The sequence below is a fragment of the Cryptomeria japonica genome, chromosome 2 (assembly GCF_030272615.1).
Source record: "Cryptomeria japonica chromosome 2, Sugi_1.0, whole genome shotgun sequence".
NCBI classification, from domain to species: Eukaryota; Viridiplantae; Streptophyta; class Pinopsida; order Cupressales; family Cupressaceae; genus Cryptomeria; species Cryptomeria japonica.
In genome coordinates, this window is record NC_081406.1 from 281,804,444 (window position 1) to 281,823,004 (window position 18,561).

Below are 18,561 nucleotides of genomic sequence, written 5' to 3' on the forward strand. Positions count from 1 at the left end.
GGATGAAGATGTATTGTTTTAGCTTTATTTAATAAAATCATAAAAATTACCGATCAAAAAAAAAGCCCCTTCCAATTTAAATAAATCATTTTATTTCAAAAATAAAATTACCCCCCACTTGTATTCTCCTAACAAATCCACTTGTATGATTAATCCTCTTCTAGATTCTTTTAAACATCCTAATTAGCCTAATCCATCTCTTAAATATTTGCACATTCCTTAAGAGAAATCACTTCTCAAATTTTCCTCAAAGTCTTTGAAATGCATTAAAGGCTATATGTCCTCAACAAGCTAACCTTCAAAGTCTTCTTAATCATTAATGGTTAATCCAACCTCAACCCATGGTTAGAGACTTTCTCTCTAACTTAACCCTCGTTTAACCTAGGGGTATCATCAAGTACTCATTGTTCTAACCCTAGTTATCTTATTAACCCTTGCACAAGAGCTTACCCATTGGGTAAAATCTTTATCCACTGGTTAACCCTAACCTAACCCGGCTAACCACATCCTTCTAGGGTGAAAATTGTAAACATGGATTGAGTAACTTTCAATCCTATCCCTTGTTAAGATTATTGAATCTTAACCATCCATTTTCCTATTTCTTCTATAAATAGGACTCACTTTCTTCATTATCCATATCCAAGTTTTCATGCATCTACACTATAGTTTAATTTCATCAAAGCATCTTGCCTCTTTTGTTAAAATAGCATTTTAAGCATTTAGAAACATTTCATATCATTAATATAGCATATTCATGTTAGTATATCATGTTAGCATAGTTTGTTAATATCTTTACCATAGTTTCATCTTCATCATAGCTTAGTATCATGTCTTAAACATCATCAACATATCATATAGATCTTAGATGCATTTTTGCATATAGATCATTTTTTATCACTCGTTCTTGGAGTTGTCATTCCTAAGTCATTTGCTCAATGATATGAGAGAAACCATTGACTTGAGGGATCCTATTAGATAGAGAACAATGAGATACATTATAAAGCATTAGCTAGTTTAGTCTATTTTAGTCTTTTATCTAGAAATCTCATTGGTATGTAAGCTTTTGATCTCAATTTTTATATTTTGATTACACTAAATCTCGCATACAACAACTTTAAGTTGTTTTTATGATTATTCAGGTTGCTTTTAAATCACATTTTAATTATATATAGTTGTTTTATTCTTGGCCTGTAGAATTAATTTCTAGAACTTTCTTTGAACTTTAAAATTGTTATGGATGCAATTGTTGTGTCCACGATTAATGCTTGATTTTTTTTGTTATTTAATAATTTTCTTGGCATGTAGCATAGTTTATAGTTATTTTTATTTTTAAAATATTATTTTTATTAATATTTGAATTTTAATATATTTTAATTTTGTATTTTATTTATTTATTTTAACTTTTAACATAAATTTAAGATTATTTTAATTTTGTATGTACTAATTGAATTAAAATAACTATTATTATTATAAATTTATAAATTATTATTTTTAATATTTAAAACTACATATATTTTGATTTTGTTTTTTGAATTTTTAATTTAAATTTATTGATTTATGTTTTTTCTATGAGATTACCAATAATATTTAAATGTTATTAGAATTGATTTAATTATCTTCTTATTCTCTTTCTTTCTCTTTTTTCTCTTCCACTTTTTAAGTATATAGACTTTATACCACATTATCTATCTACCATTTTAGATGTGTATTTGATTGTATTCAATATTGAATTGACACCACATTCTTGCAAGTAAGCTCATCTTTGTCCAACAATGGTATGTACCACCTAGATATTTCTTTCTAGCTTCATATTTCTCTCTCCCCATTTTTTTTCAATCTTTTAACAATTGAACTACTAATGTTTCGTGATCAAAAGAGACATCATACCAAACCTTTTTTCTATTTTTACCCTTCTACCTATCTATTTTTTATCTATTCTAAACTAATTACACTATTGGCAAGAACTTTGACGCATTATGTCTCTTGTTATTACTAGTGACATCATGTCACATTAACAATAGATTTTTATAGAAAAAACATATTTTTATACATATATAAGCATTATTAAATTTTTGAGTGACATTATGTCACATCTAGAGTTTATTTTTCTATTTTTTAAAATTTTATATTTACATATTGATGTTTGTGGTGGGGTACACAAATGATTTAGCTTTAAGAAGGTTATTTTCATTAACATATTATTATTGTCTTGAAATTTTATTATAACTTTCATATATTATTGTTATAACTTTAATTTTTACTTAATAAATAAAATTGACACTCAATTTTTTAATAGACGAACAAGTTTTTCCTTTCCACTTTTTATTGTGCTTGCTCTTCAAGTGCGTTAGAAATTATTAATCGACCATTCACCTCCTCCTAAAAATAATTGATCACCTTTTTGAAAGTTTAAATTAGATAAATTTATTATATTAAACTAATGTAATATATATTTTATAAATTTAATATTATACATTCGTTCATATAATTATAGGGCATCTTGGTCTGTAAAACAAATGGTTGTTGATGGTTTGGCTGGTCCTATGGCATCAGGGTTTGTTAAACAGGTGGATGTCGCTAGTTTTGCTAGTAAAGACACGGGAAGCTCGAGTAGTAAAGCTCATTTGGAAAACGGTAACATGGTTCATACTGTTCCTTCGAAAGAGGTTTGGTTTCTGCAACCCTTTTTTGATTTCTTTGCTTCTGTTGTGGCTGATAGGGCCTCCAAGTTACATTCTGTGGCTATTTTAGGGGAACTTTGGGGCTCTCTGACCAACTTATCTAAATTTCATTCTAAATTATGCAAACGTTGGCCTGCATTGATTTGTTTCCAGTTGTTATCTTTCAATTTTTGTGTTTTGGTTTTCGAATCCCCCCGTTGCAAGGATGATGTTCTTGCAAATTCATTTCATAGGTTTGGTAATGTTTTAGTCAGGGTTTCTGCTTGGAAACCTTTTTTTGTTCCGGCTTGGGTCAAACCTAAATCTCTTCTGGTTTGGCTTGGCTTGCCACAGCTTCCCTTTGGATTCATGGATCCAGAGGTGCTGAAATCCATAAGGGATAATTTTGGGAATTTTTTTACATCTAAATCTGTCTTTGAGGAAGGGAAGGTTCTGGTAAAAATATGTGTTCTAGTTTCCCCTTCATCAATATGCCCAATTTCTTGTAATCTTAAATCAAATGATGGCATTTGGAAACAACCTATTGTGAAGATGAATGATGATCTATGTCAAAATCTAATTATTGTGGATGCTCCCCTATTTTTTTATTTTCATAATGTAAAAGTTGGTATAAACAGTAAGGAAGATCGGAATGTTCCTTTCAATCCTGCCACTACTAAAGACTCCACTTAGGTCTTGGTGGGGTCTGTTCGTCAATTCAAGGAGGACCTTAACAATGCCACTCAACTTACTCATTATACTACTACTAAAGAATCTACTCAGGTCTTGGTTGGGTTTGTTCATCAATTCAAGGAGGACCTTAACAATACCGCTCATCTTAATCATAATACTGGCACTGTTGTACTAGAAAGTGAGGCGAACACTTTATCTCAGGTTGTGTTGGATTCCCAAGTCTGTCGGTCATGTTAAAGATGGTATTCCTAATCTAGGTAGCCAGTCGTGTCTTTCTCCATTACAAGATTCCAATGTTTGCCCTGTTTAGAAGGAGGGGCTTGGTGTTAACTTAGGGGATGAGGTCCCTAAATCTTTAGAATGATCGTCTGGTCCTATTGTAGATACCAGGGTGATTTCTTTGGTTGTGTCTACCACCTTTAGTCATGATGAGGATGCTTTAATTCAACAGGTGAAAGAGTTACTACATAATGTGCCTATTAGGGAGTGTGATATACCTCAGTCTCTACATATTTCTCCAGATGAACATATGGCTCAGCAAGTTGAGCAGTTGCTTAAATCTAATAAGGATTTTGCACAAGAAGAGGTCTCGGAAAAGGTTATGTTCTCTATTGGAAATGACCTGGATTTAATTCATAAGAGTTTGTCAATTTCTCCTTCCTTAAATCCCTCTAAGGTCCCTATCAATGCCTCTCAGGATGTTCCAAAATGAGTGGTTCATCAGAAAGTGGCCCTATCTCATCAGTCAACTCCAGTTAAAACGCCCAGGTTGAGCTGAATTTCCCTAACGCTATAGTGTCCCTGGGCAGGGGTAGACCTCCAAAGAATCGTAAAACTCAGTTGGAAATTGATGTGGGTATTCAACAAGTTTTGTCGTCTTCCCCTGGATTCAAGAAGGTTTCCATATTCTCCTTAGGGAATGGAAAAAGTAGTGGATCCTTTAAAAAGAAAAAAAAGTGTGTTATCAGTCCTCCAGTAACTAGATCTGTGGCAGTCAAGAGAAGCTTACATAAAAGCTTTGGGGAGAACTGTTCTTCTCCCATTAGAGAAAAGAGGGGAGTGTCAACCTCCCCTCGAGATCAATGAAGTTTATCTCATGGAATGTTAGGGGCTTAAATGCCCCTAACAAGAGACGCTTGATCAAGTCTCAGTTAGACTTGGTTAAGTGGGATCTAGGTTTGCTTCAGGAGACTAAACTTTTGTTGGAGAACTCAGAATTCGTATTTTCTTCTTGGAAAAAGTGGAATTTTTTATCTTGCCCGGTTGCTGGGGCATCGGGAGGCCTGGCTTTGTTATGGAATGATTATGTAGTTGATGTGAAATTGGTTGCATCTGAGCCAAATTGGATGTTGTCATTAGTTTCATACAGAGTTTCTAGATTTAAAGTATGGGTGTTTAACATTTATGCCCCCTCAGGTATCTTGGCTAAATACAATCTTTGCCAAGAACTCATTAGGGTGTCATCCCCCCTTAGGAATCATTCTTTTGTCATTTTTGGGGGAGATTTTAATGCTATTTTGGATTTTAGTGAAAAATCAGGGGGGATTTGTCCAAATAAGAAGTTTATGGATGATTTTAATGCATTCACTTTTGACATCTCTTTTTTATTGCAAACCTAACAATGGTCTATTCACATGGACAAACATGAGGAAAAATTTCTCTCATATTGCGGAAAGATTGGATAGATTCTTACTCTCATCTAATTGGTTCATTTCAGACATTGAGTTTTTCTCTTCCATCCTTCCCATGTCTGGGTCGGATCATTTCCCGGTCTCTCTGACTGTTGTAAGGGATAGACCTTCCCACAAACTTCCTTTTAAGTTCGAACCAATGTGGTTTAGGGATCCCTCTTTTCTTCCCCTCCTGCGACAATGGTGGGGAGAGGCTCCATTCTTTAGAGGTTCTAGAATGTTCCAGCTAGTCAAGAAGATTAGTTTTTTTTTTTTAAATATTAGGGGATGGAACTCCCTTCATTTCAAGAATATTTTTGAAGAAAAACAAAGAATTTTAGATATGTTAGAGGTCCTGAATAGGCACATTTTGTAGCATGGTTTGGGATCAAAGGTATTGGATGAAATCAGGTCTCTTAGGAGTGAATTAGAAGAAATCTTGGCTAGAGAGGAGGTTTATTGGAGACAAAATCTCAGGAGTTATGGCTAGCTGATGGTGATAAGAATACAAAAATTTTCCATGCTAGTACTAAAATGAAAAGGGTTAGGAGTAGGATTTCTTGTATTCAGGATTGTCAGGGGAATATTCTCTCTAAGGATGGCGATATCTCTAAGGAAGTGGTTAAGTTTTTTAAGAATCTTCTTTCATCTAAGAATATTGATGTTTCTAACAATATCTTGTCTCTCATTCCCTCTCTTGTCTCTCCCGAGGATAATAGAATGTTAATGTCTCCTTTCTCAAGAAGAGGTTAAGGGGGTTGTTTTTGCTATGAATCCGGATAAGGCTCCCAGGCCTGATGGTTTTACTCCTTTGTTTTTCCAGAAATGTTGGGATTTTGTGGGTCAGGATGTCCTTTTGGCTTTAGAGGAAGCTAGGAGAAATAGGTCTATCCTTAAAGAAATGAACACTACCTTAATTGTCATTTTACCTAAGAAGGAGGACCCTAAAACCTTCACAGATTTTTGTCCTATAGCTTTATGTAACACCATTTATAAGATATTTGCCAAAGTAATTGCTATGAGGTTGGTCAATCTTTTACCAAGAATAATCTCCCTTGAGCAAGGAGGATTTGTTCCACAAAGGGAAACTCCTAAAGGGGCTATAGTTGCTCATGAGGTCTTACATTCGATCTTTGCCCAGGAATTCCCTGCCATGATCCTTAAGTTAGACATGATGAAATCCTATGATAGGGTTGAATGGAATGCATTAAAAATTGTCATGTTAAGGTTGGGTTTCTCCCTGGCTTGGATAAAATGGATTATGGCTTGTATTTCCTCGGCAAGATTCTCGGTTCTTATTAATGGGTCCCCTTGTGGTTTCTTTCACTCTTCTAGGGGATTAAGGCAAGGGGACCCGCTCTCACCTTTTTTATTTATCTTATTAGCTGAAGCTCTGAGTCGAGCAATCTGCTCAGCTCATGAGAACTATTTATGGAAGGGTATCAAAATTCAGAATTTTGATCAAAGGATTTCCGATTGCCTTTTTGCTGATGAAACCCTCTTATTTGGTTGTGCAAACTTGAAGGAGGTTCGAGTTATAGATCAAGTGATCAGGAATTATGTAGCTTTTTTGGGTTAGAAGGTCAACAAGGAAAAATCTAAGATCTTTTTCTTAAACACTCACTCCCTGCTCCAAGATAAGCTTCAAAAGTTTTGGGGTTTCCAACTTGGGGATCGCCCTTGCACCTATCTAGGAGTTCCCTTTTTTGCTAATAAGGTTAAGGTAAGTTTTTGGGATAAAGTAGTTTCAGGGGTGTCTAAGAAAATCTTGGCATGGAACCACAAATGGCTCACCATGGCTTGGAAAATTGTGTTGATTAAGTCTGTATTGAATGTGGTGCCAATTTACTTAATGTCAATTCTAAAAGCTCCAAAGGTTGTTATTGTCAGTTTAAAGGATACTCTAAGGTCTTTTCTTTGGAATAATAATAGGGATGGGAAATATAGGATCCCCTTGTTAGCTTGGGATAAGGTTTGTCTTCCTAAAGAACTTGGGGGGGCTAGAATTCATTGTTTGGAAAATCAAAATTTGGCCCTGGGGGCCAAGTTAGTGTGGAAATTGTATGATAATCCAACTTCCCTTTGGGCTAGAATCATGTTCACCAAGTATCTTTCTAATGGAACTAGGGAGTCTATTTTTCGGGCCTTGACTCTGCCTCAGGGGTCGGCTATTTGGGATTTCATGGGAAAATGTAGAAGTGTCTTGCTGTCGTATCTTTCTTGGGTTGTGCATAAGGGTACGAAAATTAGATTTTGGGATGATGCTTGGAATGGTTATTGTCCTATGGATTCTATTAGGGATTGGTCTCCCTTGAAATCAATACTTCTGGATAAATGGGGGGTCTATTTATCGGACTACTTTAATGTAGTTCATAATGGACATATGGTGATGGCTAAATGGAAATCGATTGAGTTCCTTCCTATTAGCCCTATCCTGAAAGTAGATTTTTTTTCTATTCTTAAAGATAGAATTATCATATTGTCTGGGAAGGAAGATGAGCTGATTTGGACTAAGAATTTATCTGGAAAATACTCAGTGAAAGATGGGTACAATTCTCTTATGTCGGCTAAGGATCTCTCTTCCTGGCCTTACAAATTATTCTGGCATCCAACATGTCTCCCGAAGGCTGGAGCATTTGCTTGGCTTGTTGTTCAAGACAGGGTTCTTACCGGGATGAAACTAGACAGGATGGGTTTATCTATTGTTTTCCCTTGTGTTTTGTGTAATCAAAAATTAGAATCGTCCTCTCATTTTTTCCTTCATAGTGATTTTTCTCTAGGATGTTGGAATTGGCTTTTCAAGAAGCTAGGTCTATCTTTTGTTATTAGCGAGGACCTTCTCTCTCACTTCAGAGCTTGGCCTTTTCTGTTTTCCTCTTCCTTTTATGCCTGCCTTTGGATCATAGCTCCATCAATTATTGTTTGGAACATATGGTTAGAGAGAAATAATAGGATCTTTAAAAAGTCATCCGCTTCACTCTCTGATATCTTAGTCAAGATAGAGGCTTCTATCTCGGAGGTGGCCTTGTCATATATTCATAAGAATTTAGAAAATCTGACATCTTTTTCCCATTGGGATGGCATGATCACAAGGACATGGAAATCTTTGTCTAGCATCCCTTCTCATGGGTCAGTTGCAAAGGGTCTGGCTAATAAAAATAAGAGAATTGTGGCTAACTGGGCTCCTCCTCCAGGTCATTTCAAACTCCATTTTGATGGTGCTTCTAGGGGGAATCCGGGTCTAGCTAGGGCTAGTATGGCCATTTTTTATCATAATGCAGTCCTACTAGCTGCTCAATGTCATGCCCTTGGGTCTCAATCAAACAATTTTGCTAAATGTCAAGCTTTGTCACTTGGGATTGATTTGGCTATTTCCTTTGGGATCAAACACCTTTCCATCCAGGGGGATTCAATGGTAGTTATTAAAAGTGTGTCGAACTGCAAAAGTAATTGTTGGTATTTGAAGTACTTATTTGATCACATTTTGGAGAAATTATCCTTCTTTGATACTTATGTATTATCTCATTGTTTTCGAGAGTTAAATAAACTGGCAGATTTCCTGGCTAATTTGGCTATTGACTCGGCTGCTATTCATAAGAATGTAGTAGTATGCGACATTCCTGAAGACGTCCTCCTCGGGTGTATGCCTCATCCCAAAGATTAAGCTATTTATCTTGAGTTATTATCTTCATTTCCTATTGAAATATACATATTATCCTCTCCTCAGTTTAGTTTGTATATGTTCTTCATGTGTTGATAGGAGGCTTTTATTTCTATCTACATATGGTATTTTTACACTTTTGCATTTGGGTTAGATGTTAATGTGTGTTTTTCTTGAGGATTGGAGAGATAATTTTTTGGTGGCAGTACATTTTAACTGCCTTTTCTTGATATGGTTACACACTTACTGATTGGCTTAATTATATGGGCATGAAATTAAATTACATCATCTGTTTTCCTTTATTGCTTAAGATATACATGTCTTCCTCCTCTTGGTTCAGATTATATTTACATCACATGTGTAAATTAGCTAGCTTACGTCGTTTGCTTCCATATGGTGTGTTGGTAAAATTGATTCGAGCAGAAGGATGGGGTGTATATCCCGGGTGCTACGGGTTAAATGGGTTTTTTTTTTTTTTTGTAGATTATGGAAGCTTGCTCTAATGTTTCAAATGTTTCTTTATCTCAGGTCGGGGAGAGATTTCCTTAAGATTTGTTTTTCGATATTGATTTGACTTTGTGTCTTGTCAGTAATATCATCATTTATAACGAGTTTAGGTTGTGGTATGTGTGTTCTGTGCAGTCCTTATCTTCAGTCCTTCATTATTTTTTTGCATGCTTTCATCTCCTTAAGTTGTCAGTACGTTCCTAAGGTTTTTATTCTTCGTTGTAAATATCATTATGTTGGCCGCCTTGTGCTTATCCGGGTTTGACAGATTTGGCTTATGGATTATTTATTTTTGGTTGTTGGTATCCTTACTTGCGGGAGAGTCACTTATGGGTTTTAGTGGAAGGCTTTTAAATTCGTGTGAATTGATTCAAGCATGTTTGAAATGGATTTTTTTAGTATCTTTATGGGAAATTCAAGATAGTTTCTCTTTCAAATACATTTCTTTTATGTCATTTTCAAAATCAGTTTTTTGTTTCTTTCTGGTTTTCGATGCCCTTCATACTGCAAATGCCTTCCTCTCTGCCATTTGGAGTTTATAGAGTGGTTTTAGAAGCTCGATCATTGGGGGAAGAAAATGCAATTGAGGATAATTCTGTTAAACTTGGCAAGGTTTTCAACCTGTTTACTCCCGCAGTGGACTTTGAGTTTCACAGGCTTTTGGGATGTCAGTGGTTACAGGTTGGTCATCAAGTTTCTTATGATGAGCTTCTCTCTCATTTTCTTACTATTTGTTTTGATGTTCTGCTCGATATGGATTTGGTTCGCCTCTTGGTATCCATGTTTGTCTTTTCGACAGTGTGCAATTGGGAGATGGTCTCTCCTGCATTGGCTAGTTATCGGTTTGATATGGGCTCTTTTTATTACGGGGGTTTTCTTCCTCGCCATGAGCTTTTGGCTAATGGCTAGTCTGGTCATTTGCTTCATTAGTTACGTATGGGATTGATATGCTATTCCTTGGAAAACACTAGAGCCTCTATGGATTTTTTGTTGTATTTGGCTCCTGATCAATATGTGGATAAAGCATGGGTTGTTTTTCAGGCTTTACATTCATTAATCTCTTTGGGTTTTCTGTGCTCTGCTCCTGCTTAAGTGGCGTTCCCTCTAAGGGTGATTTCTGTTCTCATCTCATGAGCCACCGGAAGAGAGTTCTAGTTCCTGGTTCTTGGATAACTAACATATTTTCTCTTTTGTAGCTGGTGGTATGGTTTTGCAGGAATGAAGGCTACATGGCTTCTTTTTTGCTCGAAATGGTTAGCTATGGTTCTGACAGAGAATTTTCTCTCATTCATCTGCCTTGTGGTTCTTCATGTCCATCTCTTCTTCGGTTGGGGTTATTCTAGTTTGAAGTTGTCCTATGGGACTTTTGTAAAAATAGTAGAAATAGGAGGGTGGGGGGTTCGTCAGCATATATGTTGTAAGGGTACTATATATTTCTGTTAAGTTTTAAAATGGCTACAACCGGAGGTTTTCTTGCGGGTTCTTTCCTGCCGGTATGCCATGTCTGAACTCGATGTAAAATCTTTTTTTCATTAATATATATGTTTAGTGGATATTCCACTTTTATTATAAAAAAAAATTATAGGGTAATGTAGTCTAAATTTAATTAATGGACTATAATGGGGTTTCGGAAGTATAATGTCAACAAATCAAGCTTGACAAACTCTTCTTCTTAGATATTATTTTAAATAATTCAAGCTTGATAAAATCTGTTTTTAGGATATGCAATGAATATTTTTGAAAGGAGATTATAGTAATATAATATGCATTTATTCATTATAAATAGTATTTTTACTTAATTTTATGTCTTTCAATCAACCAATATATTACTATACTTACATTTGCATCTTTATTTTAAAATGTAACATTTTTAATAAATATAAATTTATAACTTAATGTAGAGCATTGCAAATTTAGTTGGTAGAGTATAATGAGATTTTAGATTTTCTCTTACCATTACTATAATGTATAATGTTAGAAAAATCAAGTTTCAAAATATTTGTTTTTTTATATTTTAATATATAATATATAATTAATTAATTGTAATATATATTATATGAAAATTTTAATAATATTAATACTTTTTTTTTTGATAAAAGTGGATATACCACTGAATTATATTAATATTTTTGTTTTTTTATAAGGTGTCTAGTTCAATGAGCACTGAAGGGAAAGAACCAATAAGAAAACCCTTCAATATTGCTCAAAATTCACAAGCCTACCTACCCATTACAAAGGCCCCTTGGGCACATTCCACCAAACCCTCCCCATATTACATAATATTGTTATTAGATACAAAAGAAGCTGCCATAAGAGGCATACAAGCATAAACTACCATTTGAATCATCAAGAAGAACAACATCCACCAAAAAACTAAAAGATGAGCCCAAAAGTCAACCACGAACCACCCTTGCCTATAAAGAACAAGTCTCCAACCCACTGATTAATATGAGACCAATAACAAGAAGAGAAACCACTACAAGTGAACCTGCCAAGACAAACACCATAAGAAAACACAAAATAATCCAAATAAGAAGGAGGGGATGTTGTAGACCCAAAGGAACCAAAACGAGGCCAAGCCAAAGAATAGCCCATAGAAGAATGCAAGATAGTAGCCAAAAGATGGGAAACCATCGCATATACCAAACCATCTGCAAATTCCAAGGCCCTGAAGATAACCACCATCTTCCAAGCCTTAGCAATAACTTTTGAATGAAACAGATCATCTTATCTTACGAGAAGAACCACCAAAATAAAGAGAGAAAAACATGGAAAGAGAAAGACCAGAGCCCGTATATAAGCCAAACCAAGTGAGAGATCATAATGAATGCAACCATGGCAAAGCACGATACCACACAGAAAGTACAGGAACCAACATACCAAAACATAATTACCAAACCCACTTGCCAAGGGATTGAATGAAGCACAACCAAACATCATTACTCAATCAAGCAAGCAGACTACAAGCTGCAATAAAGATAGCTACCACAAAATGATTAACCAAAACCACCTCACGAAGAAGCTACCACAAGCCACATTACTCAAGCTCATCCTAGCATGATTACCAAATCAAAACAGCCAACTGCAAATCAAGCTAAAGAAATGCCAGCTCATAATAGTGAACGAGCAAGAAAACAATGATTGACCAGATAAATCTCGAGCATCAAATCTAATATTAGCCAAATAACCTCAATCTGCCAGATAGATAGCATCACACGGATGAAGCTCGGGCACCCACCACATTCAAAAAAGAAGAACTTACCAAGAATGTCATCATCAAAGAAAGTTACCATCCACCTTAATGCAATGAGGATAAGGAAGCCTCACACCATGAGAACCAACTCAAAGACAGACAACCTACAGAACAAAGTGTCTAGTGATAATAAAAACTAAGTGTGTGAGGGCGTCAAAGCCTGAAAAAATATCAATTAAATCCGACTTGACAGATAGGATACAAACCAAATGGATGCAGCTCCAAGACCCTCCTTACTCATTTTAGAAATACTTACCGAGTATGCCACCAACAAAAATGTTGCCATAAGGCTAGACAACACCCTCCCTAATGTAATATACGAAAGAAAATCCACAACCAGCAAGGAGTGTGATGAAAGCCATAGACTGCAAACAATCAAACTTAATAAAGGACACTAATGCAAGAAGAGGGAATATCCTGAGGGGAGACTTCTAGATACTCAACACTTTCAGCTATAGCCCTGTTAGCAAGATAATCAGCAATACAATTAATTTTCCTATAACAGTGAGATATAGTAAAGGTAGTAAAACACTTCAATTGAGCAAGAATTCGATCTAACAGGTACTGTAAGTGCCAAGAAACACATTTGTTATTAGAGACCGATTGAAAGACCAACATTGAATCCCCTTCAATGATAATATCCTTAATACCCAAAGAGATGGCTAAATCTAGACCAAAAGATAATGCATGAAATTAAGCAGAATTATTAGAACCGACACCAATAAATTTACACATAGCTTTAACAATCTTAGAATTATGATCTAAGAGGACAGCTCCAATCCCTGACTTTCCCGAATTACCCTTAGAAACCCCATCAAAATTAATTTAAATGAGAATTGTGGGGGAGGAGACTATTTAGCAAGCCTATGTTTGGAAAGAGAGGATAAGCCTGATGCTAAAGCCCCATAAGATGGGATGGCTCGAAGTGATTTCCATTTTCATGTTACCCAATTATCCCAATGAGAAAAGGAACACAAATGATCCAAGTTTTTATAAATGTAAGAAAGCACCACCTCAGAAATGGAGGATTTAATCCTATCAAGAACATCCCATAATGAAGTTGATTTATGCTTAAAATCCTAGAGTTCCTCTCAAGCCAGATGTTCCAAATGACAATAGAAGGAGCCACATTCCAAAGAGAAGAATAAAATGAAGATGAATACAACAAAGGCCAAACCAAGAAATGAGATAATAAATTAGGACCAATGGCAGAAGACCATCCAAGCATACCAAACAACCAGTACCAATAGTCCAAAGCAAACGGGCAATGCAGAAACATATGATCCATGGATTCCATAAAGAAACCACAAAACACACAAAGAAATATTGCAGTAATCCCAAGCCTATCTAATCTCATCCCAGTGAGAACTCTATCTTGAACTGCAAGCCAAGAAAAAGAACCAACTTTAGGAAGGCAAGCCGAATGCCAAAAGAGATGAGAAGGCCAAGGAGAGGAGGAAGAGGAATGAGACAAGATCTTATACCCCTCCTTTACATAATAAGAACCTGAAGCACTCTTAGTCCAAACCAAAACATCATCCTGATCTTGAAACACAATAAATCTTTTCTCAAGCTCCAGTTCAAAAGAAACTCTGAGGTCTTTACTAATGGGCAGAAAATCAATAGATTTCCATTGAGACACAGGATAAGGACCCGAGGTATCAATGTCACAATAGTCAGCAACAAAAACACCCTAGATACCAGAAAGGATATCAGACAAAGGAGACCAATCTCGAATGGAAGATAAGGCAACATGACCATTTCAAACTTCATCCCAAAACTGAGCCTTCTTCCCATTATGGACTACCCAAGAGATATGAGGGAGGATAACCGATCTACAACTAACAATAAAATTCCAAAAAGCTGATCCTTTCGGGAGAGATGAGGCTGTGAAAAGTCGTTCTCTAGGAGCCCCCCTCAAATACTTAGCAAGAAAAATGGAAGCCCATTTACTAGAAGGATCCATATATAGTTTCAAGACAAGTTTAGCCCCCAAGGCTTTATTCTGGGAAACTAAGTCTCTAATACCCGAACCCCCCAACTCCTTAGGAAGGCACACCCTATCCAAAGCTAAGAGAGGAAGATTCTATTTACCCCCAATGTTATCATTCCAAAGAAAGGATCTTAAAGACACCTTGAGATCATGAACAACATTGGGGGGAGTTTTCAAAATAGACATCAAATAAATAGGAATGGCATTAAGTACTGATTTAATCAAAAGAATCTTACCAGCTAAAGTGAGCCATTTATGATTCCAAGAAGAGATTATGGAAGATATTGCATGGACCACTTTATCCCAAAATATTGCCTTATCCAAACCAACAAAAAAAGGAATGCCTAAAGACTTACAAGGGAAGGAACCCACTTGAAAACCCCAAAAATGAAGGGGAAACATTAAAAAAAAAATACCTTAGATTTTAGACTATTAACTTTCTGCCCAAAAAATGAAGAGTAGTCATCAATGATCTTTTTGATAACTCTAGCCTCTACTAGAGAGGCTGAACCAAATAAAAGAGTATCATCTGCAAAAAGACAATGGGATTGTGAAGAAGGATACCAATCGATTTTAATACCATTCCATAGACCTGAAGATCTAGCATCAGAAATGGCCCTGCTTAAAGCCTCAGCCAGAAGTATAAACAAAAAGGGGGAAAGAGGATCCCCTTGCCTAACCCTTTGAGAGGAAGAGAAATAACCAGTAGGAGAACCATTAAGAAAAACTAAAAAATGAGCGGAAGAAATGCAAGAAAGGACCCATTTAACCCAACTATGAGCAAACCCAAAGCGATTCAGAACAGAGACTAAGGAATGCCAATCAACCCAATCATATGCTTTAAGCATATCAAGTTTAAGAATCATAGCCAAAATCTTCTGAAGTGAAATGGAATGTAGAATCTCATGTGCAACAATTGCACCCTTAGAAGTTTCCCTTCTGGGAACAAAACCACCCTGATCGATAGACACAATCCTAGGAAGGAGCTTAGCCAACCTAACCAAAATTGTCTTAGTAATGATTTTATACAAAGTATTGCAAAGAGAAATAGGACAAAAATTAGAAAAAGAGATAGGATTATCCACCTTAGGAATAATGGCAATAAGAGTAGTGTTTAGTTCTTCCAAAATAGTTCTATTCTGTCTAGACTCTTCTAGGGCTAGTAAAACATCATTCCCCACAAAGTCCCAATATTTTTAAAAAAACAAAGTCATAAACCCATCCGGACCCGAAGCCTTCTCCGAATGCATGGAAAAGACCACCTCTCTTAATTCATCAATAGTAAAAGGAGCCATAAGCATCTTATTATCATCCTTATTAACAAGTGGAGGGACCAAATTAACAAAATTATTGTCTAAAGAGACTGACTCAGTAGATAGAAAAGACTTAAAAAATTTAACAGCCTCTGAAGCAATTTCACCATCATCAGACAGGCAATTCCCATTAGAATCGTGAATATAAGATATTCTATTATGTTGCCTCTTAAGTTTATTTGAAGAGTGAAAAACTTGGTATTCCTATCACCCTCTGATAACCAAAGATCCCTAGATTTATGCCTCCAATAAGATTCTTCCCGAGCCAGAACTTCCTCAAATTGGGCTTTCAAGCATTTAAGCCTATCATAGGATGAAGGATCCATACCCAAAACCAAAATAACCTCATTAATCTGCTCAATTTCCTCCTGAATCCTAACCTTTTCCCCAAAAATATTCTTAAAATGTAAAGTATTCCAATCTCTAATCTTAACTTTAAGAAAAGCCGATTTCTTAACTATCTAAAGCATCTTAGATCCATTGATATGTGGAGCAGACAGCCACCACATTTTCAACAGAGGCAAAAAAGATTGGTCCCTAAACCACATCGGTTCGAATTTGAAAGGAATCTTGCTAGGAGCCCTATCCTCAAGAATAGAAAATAAGATAGGGAAATGATCCAAGCTAGTAAAAGGCAAGAATGAGGAAAAGAAATCCCGACCAGAATTATACCAATTTTTAGACACCAAAAAATGGTCCAACCTTTCAGCAATTTGACAAAAATCCTTTCTCATATTAGTCTAGGTGAAGAGGCCATTTTGAGTTTTACAATCAACTAAGTTCAAATTTTTTATGAAATGACAAAAATCATCAATGATATGCTTATTTGGAATGATACCCACAACTTTCTCTTCAAGACATGAAATTGCATTGAAGTCACCCCCAAGAACCAAAAAAGCACCCAACAAAGGAGAAGCAATCAAAACTAAATTCTCCCAAAGTTTCCTTTTCTCAGCAATGCTAATAGGACCATAAATATTAAAAAGCTAGAATTTAGTAGTAGAAAGTCTACTATTTACTAGCCCAAGCATCCAATTGGATGAAGAGGCAACCAAAGAGAGATCCACACTAGAATCTTTCCAAAGAAAAGCAAGCCCTCCTGAAGCCCCCAAATTGAATTAAATAAATTATCAAATTAAGAATTAATTTTTTAATCTTATTAATATGAAAATTTATTATAATTATTTGTATATATCATTAGGTTGGGATAACCTCTGTAAGCATTTTTAGTGTTTGTTTTGGATCTTGTAGTTTACACGTGGTGGTAAAGAGAAGATAAGCTTTCTTTTCTAAAATCTGTGAGGAGATTAAAATAGCATCATTGTCTTAACACGTGATCACAAATCCAAAGACGTTAATGCATCCATGTGAAATGACTTTATTATTTCAAATGTATAGCATGATATAAAAAGCAGCTCATGTTTATCGACTATAATGGATGCACAATTGACCAAATTGATAATTAATTAAATTAAATACATTAATTGTATTTATTACTCTTAATTTTTTTGAAGTCAATGTGTTCATGAAAAATCTAGTTTAAATTAAATGCATTAATTGTATTCATTACTCTTAATTTCCATGAAGTCAGTGTATTTATATGTCTTTATCTCTTTCTCTCTATCTCTCTCTATCTTTATCTCTCCCTCTATCTCTTTCTCTTTATCTATCAATATTCTTATATGTATCTCTCTTTTTTTATCTTTAACTCTCGCTCTACCTCTCTCTATCTCTCTATCTATTTTTTTCTCTTCCTCTCCCCCTCTATCTTCATCTCGAGTTTTATCTACTCTAAACTAATGGTAGGAACATGATGCTATGCATCTCTTGTTAAAGAATGGATCCATCTTGATGATGATTAGAAAATTGAAATTTTGATAAGAGAACACTTTTTAATGGAAATTTGTATGTGTCTATAGGATGTTTTCATAACATTATGGGGCACGTATGTCTGGGGTGTCAGTGTTGGCACATTCACTTTGTGATTGTCTCACATACCTCAACCTTATCATACAACCATTTCCAAATGGATGAGAACATTTGTTGTCTACAATGTGTCTTTTTTTTGCAAGGGGATCACATTATCACTCTAGTTTAATATGTTATGTTGAGACTTATTCATTTTCTACATTAATTAAATCTCTCTAAAAATAAAATGCACTTATGAAAGCAAGTTTTCATCATTACTAAGTGTTCTCCATCTAATTTATACCTCTTACTAACACTTATTTAGTCAATCCTCAATGTCCTCTTGGTCTTTTGCTATGGTACACAAACTCTAAATCTTGAACCCATATCTTGCTCATTTGACCTTAGATTTCACTTTTGTTTGTGTTTTTTTAACTTGGCATTATTTTTGACAAATTGGCATTTTGTTCCAAATTTTCACCCAATTTCTTAAGGGGGCACCCTTGTAACTTGTTATGGTTGGGGTAACTTTTAATGCAATGTCTCTTTGTAATGATTCTCTAAATTGCATCGTCTCAAAGAGGGGCAAAATGTAGACACTAAAAATTGGTTATCGCCTATGACTACACTTTTTATTAACATGTCTTCTTGTCATTCGTTTGGTTTTTATTATTCGTCAACATTGTGTCTTTCTCTCGTCAATTAAATAACATTGACTATTTAATTAATTATCAATTGTGTTTTTCAATTTGATCATTTTTTATCAATTTGTCCTCAATCACTCTTTTCATCTGTTTGATTAAATAATGTTGTCAATTATTTAATCATTTTGTCTTCTTGGCATTAATTTGTACTAGGGAAAATTATTATTATTTCACCCCCTATCCTAATGTTTCTCCTTTG